The sequence below is a fragment of the Adiantum capillus-veneris genome, chromosome 12 (genome assembly GCF_014529385.1).
Source record: "Adiantum capillus-veneris isolate H3 chromosome 12, ASM1452938v2, whole genome shotgun sequence".
Taxonomy (NCBI): domain Eukaryota; kingdom Viridiplantae; phylum Streptophyta; class Polypodiopsida; order Polypodiales; family Pteridaceae; genus Adiantum; species Adiantum capillus-veneris.
The window spans coordinates 15,400,852-15,416,069 of record NC_140942.1 but is presented as its reverse complement, the minus strand read 5'-3'; the positions used below and the strand labels follow the sequence as shown (position 1 = coordinate 15,416,069).

Sequence of the window (15,218 nt, the reverse complement as noted above, 5' to 3'; positions counted from 1 at the left end):
GTGTTGTAGTGAATTTTTACGTTCATAGCAGCATTTTGCATAGATCCACATGCCTTCAAGATGCTAAAGAGAGGCCCTTGCTTCGCATTTGTTGAAAACAAATTAGAGCTTTCTGGCCCTGCCCCTGTGGGGCAAGTCCTACAATCATTGAATTCCAAGAGTCACTTTGGACAAGAAGCTGCTCAAGCACTTTTGGTGCTCTCTAAAGCACACCTCATTTAGCAAATATGTCAACCACGCATTGCCAAGCATGACATCTTTTTACAACAGCCCCTGACTAATAATATCAATGTGAATTTTTATGCCCATATCAGCATCTTGCGTAGAGCCACATGCCTTCAAGATACACGCAGATTGCAGCAGGAGAGAGGCCCTCACTTTGCATCCGCTAAAAGTAGCTTAGAGTAATCTGGCCCTACTTCTATTGCATTTATCCCGCAATCAATGCACTCCAAGAGATGACATTCTAGTCAGGAAGCTTCTCATGCACTTTTTGTACTTTTTGAAGTGCACCACATTTGGCATACATATCGAATAAGGCATTGCCAAGCACGCCATTATTTTGCAACAACCCATGACTAATAGTCAATTTTTAACCCATATTAGCATCCTGCGAAGAGCCACATGTCTTCAAGATGCATGCGTAGGTGATTTCATATGGATAGAGGCCATCACTTTGCCTCCACTGGAAACAACGTAGAGCCTTTTGTCCCTGCTCATGTTGTGCATATCCCGCAAGAGACGCCATTCCGGACAGAAGCTCCTGAAGCTGCTTTTTGAAGAGTGCACCGTATTGACCAAGGCAGTGCCGAGCACGAAATTTATTTTGAACACGCTTGTCCTCTGCATTCTTTGGTGCGACGAAAGGAGACAACGTTGTTTTTTGCATGAAACTCGCGCTAAATGTAGCCTCTACCTTTTACCGTTTCCTCTCCAATCAACCAATGCCAAGTGGCATGCCTCTCCTTTCTCTATTTTGCAAATAAATTGATGCGGCGTTTGAGCATGCAAATGCTAATTGATTTCGTGTAACTAGATGACATCATGGTTTCAGGCTGACATTAGGAACACGTCGACACCGGACAATTGCAACTAAGAGGGAGCTTGGCAGTTCTGAAAGTCGTCAGCAACAACGTAACGACGATGCTATTTTTATTCGGAGATTTTGAATGCTAATGAAGTAAAAACGTTGTTGTGCTAGACAAGTAATAAAAAGCAAACTAGCGGGTGAAGGATCCATTGTCGACAACATGACGGACGAATTACTAGAGCGCAAAGCTGTACACATGAAGCCGCAGGAAGATCGATCTGTCCTCCGCCCCACAACCAGAACCAGTGCGTATTATATGAAGACATTCGCAAGCAGGCGAACTTCCAGACCAATTTCTCGTACTACAACTTCCTCGTCGCCGGCCTCCTCAGGTATCCCTCTTGCAACAATATCCCCAGCTGCAGTGCCTAATCCTGCTTCCCCTCCACGTTTTGTACCCACTCCTACTTTGCCTCCTCCACCAAAGCTGGCCACCCAGACCAATATCCTCAACTGCAAGCTCATGCATCACAATCACATGATGAGCACCATCACCATCAACGTCCACAATGCCCACATTTTCTCTAGCGACGATGAAAGCAGCGGCTTGACTCCGCCACGCTCGCCGCCATATAGAGTCCTGCCTTTACCCGATGATCCATTCGTGGAAGCAATCCGAATTTGCATCGCTGCAGATGATGACTGCAACTTATACTCATCATTGATGGGCACCGGCGCACATATTGAGAGCTCGACGTCGTCCTCTTGCTTCTCTACTCATTTGGATGGTCTCTTGCGACAGGACGTTGGTGCACACGCAGTTGGATTTTCCCCACGTTCAGAATGTTGGTCAATATCCCCTCATCATCATGAGTTCAGAATGTTGGTCAATATCCCCTCATCATCGTTAGCAGATCATCATCAGGCAGTCAGTACAACCTCCCCTTCGACTAGCACTACAGACCATTTGACTTTCTCTTCCCTCTCAACGCCGCGCTCCGATGTTAAGCTGCTTCGACGTAAGAAAAAATCCTCTCAGACCCAATATCGTTGTTTGTTGAAGAATTGCCAATTCCCAGACATTGTCCCTTCTACTCGTTGTTTGTTGAAGAATTGCCAATTCCCAGACATGGTCCCTTCTACTCGACCTTCACTTCCCCGTCGTTATAGTCATAAGCTGGCTTCTCAACAAAATTTAAAGGTATGAAAAACTTTGCCAAACTTTTCACTATTCTCCTTTCCTTAATTCTGTAATTTAGAATTCGATTGAGGGTCCCATAGTTCTACGAGTCGAATAAATTATTACACAAAGCATTGGTATTATTGTTGCAGGAAAAAACCTTTTGCAAGATCTGCACTTGATATTGCTAACTACCCAATGAAGGATAAAAACACATCATCATCAACCATTGTCTTCAGAATATGTGCCTTTTAATGCACCTTTGAACATTCAATTGTACTCGTCAAAAGATTGTATCACGATGTTTTATTAATGCACACATGAGGACCTTATAGTGTAAGCCACTTAAAAGGGTACAAACGACGTTGGTCCAACGATGCTTTTGGAGAAAATTTTCTCGTTTGTATAAGCATCAATATCACGGTTGGTATATATACTGACTCAGACCAACATTTATGTTGACGTCATTTCGGACAAAAAAATTGAAACCCGTGCAAGCACATTTTGAGGAGAGAGAGAGAGAGAGAGAAACCCTTTCTCCTATCTTCTCATCTCCCTCTTTCAAACATACATATATCACCACGCACGCGCGCACGCGTGTACACACACACACACACACAAAATTTTTCAATGGACAAAAAAGCTTAGGTGATGATTATTTGAGGAGCCCTTCATCTACATCTCTATTATGCAGCCCATTACATGATCACACAAAGAGCTGTCACAGTAGAAGCAGGTGTTTGGACACTCAGCTAAAGGTAGGATACGAGTTGCCAAGACTACCCCATATTCGCGAGTGCGGGGAGTATTGTTAAAATATCCTCTTAGTTGATGACCATAACTATGGTACAAGAAAATCTTATGAGAAGGTAGAAACTGGGCTAGCAGGTATAACCAATCTGAAAAACCTGGCTTTATTGATTATTCTATGTAATAATACTGTGGCCCTATACCCAGTGCCTCAACAACCATCGCCAATCGGATATTGTTTTTGAAATGCTCACGACCCCAAAGAGTCACTCGCGTCACTCGGTCCTGATAGGTCCACCACTTAGTTTGGAAAACTGAGGTTCCTAACTGCGGAAATAAATGAAGTTCATAACAGAGTAAGGTTGCTCTCTGAGTAGATGTACTTGACAGATAAAGATGTGCAGTTGCTATGGAAAAAACCTGTTCTTGATTGTATGCCATAATTTGTTAGATATTCCGGGTAAGCAAATTAGCTGAAGATGCTAAACTCCGGAAATGTTACTCTGGACTTGGTTTTTGTAAGAATATCACCCATCCTTTATAGACCCACTTTTTTTTGACTCCTAGACCAGATTGGAAAGAAAATAGATTACCCAAAACTGATTATACTCTCACCGTTAAGATCGGCGCATATTTTACCCTAGTAGATAATTGAATGACATAAAGCTTACTAGAGGGTTGGGAGGTAGGTGTAAACCTAATATTTAAGATCATCCGAGGCTTAATACAATAAACTCGTAACAAATTTACGGACCAGGTATCGACTATGGGAATAGATTGCTATCTATTGCAATTGGGTATGTGGTGTACAATATGAGCTGTCCGTGCATTTAACTTTATACTATCTGTTCATTGTTCAAAAAATGCTATGTAGCAGGGTTTGTTACACTGGGTATGCAATGTAGCTGGAGTTGCTTCGGAAAATTTACTTTGGACTCGGTATTTTGTAAAATATCACTTTCTCTTTTATGAACCCACTTTACGGCTCCGAGACCAAAATGGAAATTAAAAAAAACTACCCAATAGTGGTTAAATCTCTCACCTTTTAGCATGACATGAGGTTAGTGTATGGTTTGGGGAATTATATGAGAACAGATGGGTATGGTCTTCCAAGGCTGGATGCAATAACTCCGACCAGGTGTAGACTATGGGAATACATAGTTATTTGGAGCCATGAGGTGGCGGACAATATGGCCTGTCCTTGCATGTAACTTAAAATTATCTTTACCTTTTTTAGGATAAATTAAAAATGCTATGTGGTTGGTTTTTTATTTCCTGCATTAAGTGATCGTGCCTCCTGCTGCACGCTACCGCCTGTACTGTGGGGTGAGTTTGCAGAGCCGATTGGGTAAGCAGAATTAGCGCGAAAGGTCCTGTATCTACTGGATCTCTGGCTGGGGGTAATCCCTAAGGATTTTCCCTCATTTAGCGACCTCGATTGTAGGGGCTGGTACAACTGGGTGTCACGTCTTCTGAAGATGGCATCAACTTGTATAAATGACTCACAAGGTGAGTACTCATACTCACTTAGCGGTGTTTTTCCGTTTTCACCTCTCTATGTGTGAGTTCAATACTGTGTGAGTGATTATCTACTGAAGCTGTGGGCTCAACATGCCGATAAAATATGAGAAGACGATTGTGGAGGTTTCCTCGGCTCCTAATCTACAGGTTAACATAAATCTGTTCTGCTCTTTAGACTGTTGAAAGATTGTATAGCCGGAAGATTTGGCTGTAGCCTATTTCTTTGGAAAATGGAAATTTTGGAAATTTGCTCAATCTGTCCTTTTTGTAAAAAGAACCAGGCTTTGAAAATCTGTTTCGTTCTTGTTTATGGTATGTATCTCATATTGCTAAGAATCATTGGGAATTTTACTATTGGTTTACTTAATAACAGATGTGAAGTAGTGATTCTCTAATAATGTTAGATTTTCGTGGAAAAAGCGGTGTGGCAAATAATGGCTGGGTTCTGAAAACGGTTTTTCAGCTGAGATTACTGCTAGGTTTCGATGGTATGCTAATGAATGACTGTACTGATTACTATGGCATGCTGTCTAAATGGAAATTGGTATTTCTATGAGGTTTTTTTTACTTTCCAAAAGAAGGTAAGCACTTTTGTAGTGGGTACTTCAGGGCTCTGAATAAATGCTGGAATTTCATAAAATAAGTTAACTAAAAAATAAACTCAAAACAGTGAGCCTGATGGTTCGGTTACCTCGGTAAGTTGAAAAACAAATTGAATTAGTACTCTAGATAATGAACAAATTGAATTAGTACTCTAGATAATGGTACAGATCGTGGATGGATTTTTTTAGAACAGATGTCTAATTTATTGATTTAATTAAAAGATATTCTGGAATTACTGAATACTTCCGGTGTATTGCCCTAGTTTCGGAGATTTTGTAGGAAATGAATGGCATCATATACAAGAGTGTGGTAGATAGCTGGTTTCAAATGTACTTGGACTTTTTTACCATAGTACTTCACTAGCTGGGAATATTAGTGAATGTTTCCTATTACTGCTCACCTAGTCAGCATACACACTGATTTTTACTAGCCATAGTTCGTTGGAACCTTGAATATTCAATAATATTTGCTGGCCATTGACTGCTGGTTTTTTATTTTTCTCTCAAGTATATATTAACTGGTCTTTTTCTAACATCTTGCTGTATATAACACAAAATGCTTCTAGTAGGTTGGTTTAAAAAAAGGGGTGCTTGATACGATGAGTATGTCATAAATTTTCCCTTTATCTGAGCCTGGCCGAAGACTTTTAAGATATTTCTCGGACGGTGTCTGAGCTGGCTCTTTGTGACTGAGTCGTTCAGTGTATTGTGGTATACAATTGTTAGCTGACATGTGGTAGTAATATGTTTGACATGACATAATAGCAAGGTTATTTGTTTATAAAGGTTATGAATTTATCTAAGATAGGGGTATCTCAGGTATGTAAAGTGGTAAATACTGAGTTATTTTTTGCGGGATATCCCAGCTTGGTTATAAAACTGGTTCCAAAAATAGGATCAATTCCAAAATTTGTGTCTATACAAGTAAGTGGAAAAACCTTTTGCAAGATCTGCACTTGATATTGCTAACTACCCAATGAAGGATAAAAACACATCATCATCAACCACTGTCTTCAGAATATGTGCCTTTTAATGCACCTTTGAACATTCAGTTGTACTCGTCAAAAGATTGTATCACGATGTTTTATTAATGCACACATGAGGACCTTATAGTATAAGCCACTTAAAAGGGTACCAACGATGTTGGTCGAGCGACGCTTTTGGAGAAAATTTCCTCGTTTATATAAGCATCAATATCACGGTTGGTATATATACTGACTTAAACCAACATTTATGTTGACGTCATTTTGGACAAAAAAAATTGAAACCCGTGCAAGCACATTTTGAGGAGAGAGAGAGAGAGAGAGAGAGAGAGAGAGAGAGAGAGAGAGAGAGAGAGAGAGAGAGAGAGAGAGAGAGAAACCCTTTCTCCTATCTTCTCATCTCTCTCCTTCAAACATACATATATCACCACGCACACACACACACACACACACACACACACACACATTTTCACATTAGAATGAAAGCACACAATCACAAACACATTATGCAGACGTATTCATATACACATGCATATGCAAAAATTTATCACTGCTTATTAATGTTCTCTATTAGGTAAGATGACTTTGTTAATTATCTTAGTTTTTTTGTTGATTAAATGTTATTGTGATGTTTTTACTAAGCTGTGTTAATTAATTATCTCGGAGTAGCTAGAGACATAGTAAATATGAAGAAGGATAGACATAAATGTAGAGAAGAGAAAGGAGGCAGGTGGATTGGGTAAGTAAGATAGATAGGTATGTAGCTATAGATGTAAAGAGAGCAAGGTAGAGAGAGGTAACGTCAAGAGGTAGACAACATTAAGATAGATATAAATAGGAAAAAGTAGTTGGATTTTGAGTTTGAGAGATAGAGTGTTAGATAGTAGAAGGTGTTTAATTTAGACGTAGAGAGATAGAGATTGTAATTATAAAGGTGTAGTTGAGTGGAGTCTTGTGGTGTACCTTACGAGCTCTCCTAGTTTGAAAATAGCATTCCTGACTTTCTTGTCCCGACATATACACATACTCACCGAAAAAATGAACTACAATGTAAATCAGGGGAAGGGAAAGTGATCCAGTGAAATTCATACACACAAACTATAGATAGAGTAGGGAGTATGAAGATTACCTGAAGCATCTTGTGCCAATCATGGGACTTGAACCCATACAATTGAACGCTTCCACATTTCTTTGCTTTTGTGAAAGACCCCTTTAGTGACCTCATGTATCCTGTTGGTGTGCGAATAGAGGCAATGGTACCCTTCACCTTGTGTAATTATTCTTTGGCTAGCATTAATGGTGCTTTAGGAAGCACAATCTTTCCATTTGGGGCACGGTGTGGAGTAGTAGAGGTGGGGAGATGTTTTAAAAGCTTCAAATCCTCCCTCGCACACAAAGAGTCCTTCTTGCCAATAATGTGGTCCCATAGTGTTTGGACTACATTCTTGAATATCAATGCATGGGATCCAAGAGGTTTTGTATTTTGAAGTCCTTCCAATACGGAAGCCTTAACACTAGAATGGTAACAGGACACTTTTATGTCGTTGGACACTTTTGTGTCCTATTAAGTGACCATTTTGCTTGAATTATTTGAAGAGTATGAAAATGAATTTTTATGTGCTATATATCCACAAAGTTGCCTTATGAGCTGAAAAAAACTTATCATTTTTTTTTGAGTATCGATCTCACCATTAACCTTACTCTTGCGCAACATTTTTGAACCTAAACTGTGTGAAAAAACGGGTCCTGTTTTTGGCTTTTTTTCAATTTTTGGCAACTATACCACTCTAAACTTCATGTTTGTGAGGTTTAGATGGCTAGAGGTTAGGCATTAATAGTTCTCAACATGTTTTGATGCTTGTAGGGAGAGCTAAGTGTTAAAATTGAAAGTTATGACCAATTTACAAGAATTGCATAATCGTGTTTTTTGGCCAAAATTAGCACTATTATGATTTTTTTGGTGGCTTTCTTGATATCCAAATTCAATTTTGATTGTGTAAGTGTAATGTATAACATAAAGCTAATCTTCCTTGAGTTTTGGGGGACCTAATATGCTATATAGCATAGTATATGATGATGGTTGAGTTTTTTGATTGCTGAAGATACGATACATTTTAGAGTAGCAAGTATAACTTTCTCAATATTGCTAGTTTCTTAGGCCAATTGTGTGTATTTTGTAGGTAGTAACCATATCTAATCATAGACTACAAATTTGGCTAGATATTGAGTAGTTTCTTTGGGTTTCTAGAGGTCATAATGCTAAACCCAGTTTTTTCATGTTTGCTGTATTTAGCACTTTATCATTGCCCCCAAGGTTCCAATTGTAAGAGATCCATTATCCTTTTGACATGCTCCATGGCTCCTTTTGAATCCAGAGGCCCAAAGGGAACTAAGAAAACATGTATATAATATCTGTATTGAGCGTGACTATAGAAACTTTGATGATAGGTTCGCAGAATGGCAAAAATGCAACTTTTTTGTACCTATTTTTTTGCCCAAAACAAAATTAGTGAGGTAAAAGCAACCATATGTTTTGGTCACCAACCCATTGAAGTTAACGGGGAATTTTATCTCATGTCCTACAAAAATCTCCACTCTTATTTATATGCAATCAACCGTAAGAAATTGCTGTTTTGGGCAAAATGCACTGGTCCATCAACTTTGGAGGCTTGTAGTGACCAAGGGACGAGAAAAATTACAAGTTTCTCATTTTTTCCATATGTAGTAGTTATTGAACTGTAAGATCATGAAAGTATTTTTCAAAATGAGTGGATCTACTATGGTTTTGGAAATTTTTCCCAAAACCCTGAAAGGACACTTTTATGTCCTGTTAGGTTACCATTCTAGTGTTAAAAATATGGATTACCTTGAGACACCTTTTGGTGGAGGACATGGAGCCGGATTGTTGTTGTAGTGCTCTTCACAAATGGTTGCCCAATCTATCATCGTGAGCTTTAGAGGGCTCTTTCCATTTGTTTGAGCCTTGTGCTTGTTATGCCCTTGGGGTAAGAAACGACGGTTGTTTGGATAGATTACCTTGCGCAAGGAATCGGGCCTCTTTGTCACCAACGATGGCCCGCAAGTAGGACATGCATTGTGTCCCGATGTGGAAAACCTTGCATACATATCATATCGTTCTAGAGATGAGTGAACTAAATGGAGAGAGGGAAAGATAGAGAGAGACATAGAGAAAAGGGGGTTACCAGAAATCTCTCCAAGCCTAGGATAGTCGTGCATAGTCCACATATGGATTCCCCTCACAATGGCCTCTCTCCCCCCCTTTGCAAGTGAGCCATCGAGTACTGTGCACCGTCATAAAGAGGTGTTTGGGCACTCGCCATCAATCTATCCTCCGTTTCGGCAGCCCGTTGAGTGTAGGGCTGACAATCCTCCTCGCACACGTCGCTCTCATGAGATAATAACTCATCACACATGTTGAACATGTGGTCATCCTCTACCTCAAAGTTTGATGAAGATGTTGAACATGTGCACCCAAATTGCCCAGTAGCTCTTGCCTCTGCCATTCGGCCTTGCACACCGATGCACCACCACCTAACACAGACCAATGTGGCACCTCTTCAAGCGACGGGTGAGTCGCGCTCTCATCTCTCCGAGCGCTTTTTTGAGGATGCCAAAGCCCTTTATTCTCCACGTGCTCCAATGCAATGCGCCTCAAGCAAAGGATTTCCCTTTTGCACTTGGTGCAAGGACAAGGGAGTTTTTCCTTGAGCCAACAATCATGATCAGGGCCTCCAGGGGGACCACGATCATCCCATTCGATGTCCTGCACACGATAAAATTGTTTATCTAGTCATGTGTCCTAAAAAATAAATAATTAGGCAAGCCCTAAATTCCATTAAAATATAAATAATTAGACAAGCCCTAAAAAGTCCTAAGGTTTTTCGTAAGGGCTATGAAGCTAGAGGGGGCGATGATGCTAAATCATCCTTGATACTGCATAAAGTGCACATGGTTTTTCATTTCTTTTGGAAAGGTGCTAAATGTGGCTGGATTTGGATACTATTCCTAATAACTCTTATGTCAGTGATGTCCTCGCTACCAGTAAAAGGGAGTCAGAATTATTCAATGCTTGCTGGTAACGACCTTAAGTTACCAAAAGTTTATGAGATGTGGCTGTTGCGCTATGCTTCACGTGAAGTTCTAGTATATTGCGGAGCACATCAATGCTATGTGATCTTAATGGTATTTGATGCAGGTGATTCAACAGATCTTCAAAAGTAGGTTCACTATGGAAGGGTATTTTTGGGTATATATTGTGGTTTCTTTCAGCTAGATCTAGGAATAGCATATTTGGAGCAGAAATATTTGAAGTTGATCGATTCAAGATATGTATGCTTATGTGAATATTATGCTGCACCACTATTGGGGAAATTTCTTATTATCCCATTTGATCCTGGGAGTTATTGAAGAGCAACTTGCAGGCTTAAGGATATCATTTATTTTCTTGTAGAGCAGGTTACTAGACAGTAGATTTGTTTTTGGATGTATGATTAGACATAAGTGTTTTTGGTTGTATGATCAATAAGTTTACATGGCTAGCTTCCATTTGAAATCTTTGGACAATTGTTATGGTATCTTCACAACTTGAGATGGTTCTGCTACCAGAACTTGAAGTAAAGGATTTGATGACCATTTCGTGTGCAGACAGAGTAAGGCATACTTGAGCTTGACAGGGTTCCCTAAAGTGAGCTGATGGTCAAGCAGTGTGTATAATTAACTGGATCACTGATTCTGGTGGGGTTCACTAAACAACCTTTTCATAATTGAATGCTTTGGAGTATGACCACTACGGTTCAAAGATTTGTGATGGGACAGCTTCCAGATAATTGAGCTAGTCTATAACCCGTACAAAGTTTTGTTATTATGGCATGATTGACATATGATGAAGAAAAAAAGGCTTTGAACGAAAAACTATATGGTTGTGTTAATACTAGACAAAATGGAAAACAAAAACTGTGATAGGAAACTTTTGCTAATAAAACAATTTGCCTTGTCAGCCTTCTTTTTTGCATTGACAACCTTTCTAAGCATATTGCAACTGTGTCTGCAATAGCTAGTTGATAGAGGACAAGATTGAATGCAACCAAATAGTGTTCTGGATTCTCTTTTGGGATGCACTATAGATTTGTGCACATTAATGTCATTCCTTTGGACAATTTTTTGCTCCGCAACAAGGGCTCAAGCTTGTTGGCACATTAACTTCTTGAGAGAGATCATGATTGATAAGGCCGCCTACCGCAAGAATCATCCACCAAGTAATGATGTTGGATCCCATGCAGCATTTCAAGAAGCTAGCAAAGGCTTACTGCAGCAAACAACTCCAATTGCACTAGGTGCTTGCACCCCGTTGAAAGGTTAAACTGTGTTTTGATATGCTGGCTCGCCGTTGCAGCCACAACCGGGCTCTACTCTAGACAACACAACAAAGGGCAATGTTTTGATATGCAACCAATTTTAAGAGCGCACCTGTGGAGTTCAACAGCGTTTTGAGAGGACGTGCCTTCAACAACGTAAGCTTCTCTTGGTCACTGGAGCTGCTTCCTCTGCGTTGACAGCGTTTTGAAAGGCAATTTCCAAGGCACCACACCTAGGAGCTTCTGCGTCTTGAGATGCCAACCTAGGACTGCAGCGTTTTGAGAGGTGAGGCCGATATGTCTGCTTGCGACAATCAAGATTGCCCGCCTAGTGGCTCAATGTAGGAGGAAGATGATGTCAAACCACCTGCTGTAGCGAGCACTGAAGCTCTGATACCAGGTGTTGGGGTTGCAGCAGCTATGGAGGATGCAAGCGGTGAGGATCCATGGCTAGAGGTGCAGCGTGCAGAGGAAGAAGAAGAATGAGATGAGAAGAGAGAGCTTGACACACAAAAAAAGGCTATATATTCTTGATTGATAACTTTGGCCATGCAAACTAGAAGTGCTTTGCATGCCTTTAGGAGGCATTTTCCATGGACAGTACTGGGCTTGAAGAACCTAACAAGGATAACTTCACAAGACACTCATGTTTTTCCCTAGTTTAGGTCTCTTCGATCCCCGACAGCGGAGCCAAATGTGGGACAGGTGTCTACCTCACTCCTATCTTATTGCAGACGTAGCAAGAACCTCGAATATAATTGTCAATGAATGGGACGAAGCTGACTCGACTAGTCCATAAAGGCTACAAGAGGTTTTCAATATCTTGGAAAACAACAAACAACTCGCATCTAACTCAAGCTACACTCAAATGATTGAAATCACCAAAAGCTAATCGCTCAAAACAAATCACATTTGTTACAGCATCAAACGACATCCAAATGTTACAAAACTTCTATGACATGTTTATAAGACCTAAGCACACATGCTTATGGTCTCAAATCTTACTTTAGGTCAAGTGCAAAAATCACGATTATTAACAGCAATGAGTTTTTGACCTAGTCATTTTCGATCCAGAATGCATCTAAATGCTTAGCAATGATGCCCCAATACCCACATATACTTAGGTTTTGATTTTAAGCTTAAATTCCTACTTATGATGAAATTAGGCCACGGATCGGCGATGCCAAAAGGTAGAATATATCGTGAAATTCTTACGTCAATGCGTAAAGCTCTGGCCTGCGGTTGCAAAGTAACAGACGTGACTGCAATGTGACAACCAGGGAGGGAGTAGGAAGCGCGAGAAGGAGAGAAGTGAGCATCATTAGCTCACGCTCTGTTTCTATTATCCAAAAAACTTATGAAAAACTTACAAAAATTAGCTTTTATACCTTAGCCAAGGTTTTTGGTGGTCAAAACTAATAATTTGGGAGCTCTAACTAAAGACAGGTTGATACAATCTGGAAGATTGTAGCCCCGGATCATCATTAAAAATGTTTATCTGTAAAGTTGGAGTTAAAATATTCCCGATTTATCAAAAAAATAAATGTTTCTACAATGAAAGCTCCAAAAAATGGTATCGGAGTTAGCTTGCTGGTAACAAGACCTATACGTCAGAGGTAAGTGGCATAACAACCACTGGAAGAGTTTCTACAATAGGAGCATTTGAAGACTCTAGCACATTGATCTCCTCTAATTTTGATTTGCCCTTGTTTGAATCATCAAACTTGGAAGTGTCACCGGATTGTTTATCCTTCTTGCTTTGCTGCCATTTCTTGCAATCCTTCTTCACATGCCCTTTTTTATGGCAGTGATAGCACTCGACATTAGACATAGAAACCCGACACTTACTGTTGCATGAGCCCCAACATTCCTTGCTTTTGGCATGACTTTGAGTGCGACCCCTCTGTCTATCACTAGCAACATACGGATCACCATCCTTCTTGCCTTCGAGATATTTCTCCTCAGTAAACAGACTCCCAAGGACGTCATTGTACACGAGACTAGTACCAGGTGCTGAGTTGCTAATCACAATATGGAACATATCCCAAGACGAGGGTAAACTGCATAGCAAGAAGATACATTTGATTTCCTCATCGAAGACCAAACCCTGAGTGGTCAACTCATTAATCACTTGGTATCTGCCGCTTCTTTTTTATGATATCTATTATCTCCTAGTGAAACTCACGTTTGGAAATGTCCAATATATCACCCAATGTGAGCTCCACCTTGCTATTCAGAATTCGCTCTTCAAAGAATTTGTTTAAATCTGTAGCTAATTCAATGTCAGACTTGAGCTTATAAGAGGGTCCCCTGGGTTTACCTTGCTTTTTGTCCTTAGGTGCATCCTCCATCACCACGGGCTTAGGAGCAGGACTTTCTTCTTTCTTGCTGATGTTGAACCTCGTTGTCCTCTTCGATGTCCCAGGACCTTCTTCATCTCTTTTCCGCTTTTCCTCCACCATAGCCTCATTAGCTTGAGACTTCGCAGTGAACGCATACACCGAGAGGGAATCCACTGGATCAGTCCACCGTGTGGTTTCTTGAATTGAATTCCCTACTTGACGCAGCTTCCCATAAGTTACCTATCCAGTTTCTACTGTCTTCAAAGCATAAGGCCATAATTGACCTTTGGTACCTGCACCATCATCATCACCCTTCCCGCGCAGAATTGCAGCCCATATGTAGCTACCTCCACAGAGTAACATTATGCTGAATCTCTTCAACTATCTTCTTCATGCCGCCCCTATCGAAGTTCAGGCGGAGCATCTCACCTGTTGCCCTAAGCTGTATCTTCTTGTCCTTCCAGAACACCACATTCCTTTTATATGCTTCATCAAAATCATCACATTCTTTAACATACTTGTGGTCTTCACTGACACACCACATGCATCGGTCCCAGCCTTTGCATGGTGGTGATAGCTGACTTTCGGAAATCAACGAGAAAAAGAGAAAAAAAAACTCATTTCACCCCCCCAACTCTCAGTAACCCCCCACCGTAGCTTATTCCCCCCCCCCCGCCCCCGCCCCACGGGCATTGGACAAAAACTCCCCCCCTCTCTCTCTCTCTCTCTCTCTCTCTCTCTCTCTCTCTCTCTCTCTCTCTCTCATTTTCCCTACATACCCCTTTTCCTAATATATCTCCTTCTCAATTTACCCTCCACAGCCAGGCAGAAGCCCTAAAAAAAAAAAAAAAAAAAACTCCCGACCCCTCTCTCGTGCTCCCTCTGTGTGAGCCGCATGGAAACCCCTCCCCCCTTCCGCTCTCCGCATTCTTACACTCACCCTTACATTCCCCCTCACATTACCCCCCCCCCCCCCCCCCCCCCCCCCCCACTTTGGCCCGCTAATATTCTCTCCCGGACCCCTCCTCCCTCTTCCCCACCCGCTCGCCTCACCCTCCATCGGCCTCATTCCCCTCTCCTCGGCCTCACCCCCCCCCCCGCCCCTCTTGGCTCGCGGATATATTGCCTCACTCCACCATTGACTTATCCCCTCCCCTCGTCCTCAAGCTCCCATGCAAGACAATAAACCCCCCCCCTCTCCCTCTCACCCACACATCTCCCATACCCCACTCCTTACCCCATCCCTCTCCCTCACTCTCTCTCTCTCTCTCTCTCTCTCTCTCTCTCTTATCCCAAAACCTCACCCCTCCCTCTCCCTCACACACTCTCTCTCAAGGCTCAGCGCGGATACTCTTGCTCTCTCTCACCCGGGCGCTCAGGCCACGAAAGCAAGGACAATCCTCCCTCTCTCTCCCTCTCACGGGCAGCGTCGCAT

General features: G+C 41.4%; 1 pseudogene; it reads right to left on the bottom strand.

Moving 5' to 3' along the window:
- Positions 1-15,218, bottom strand: part of LOC147445344 (uncharacterized) — a 148,766-nt pseudogene that overhangs the window by 3,704 nt on the left and 129,844 nt on the right.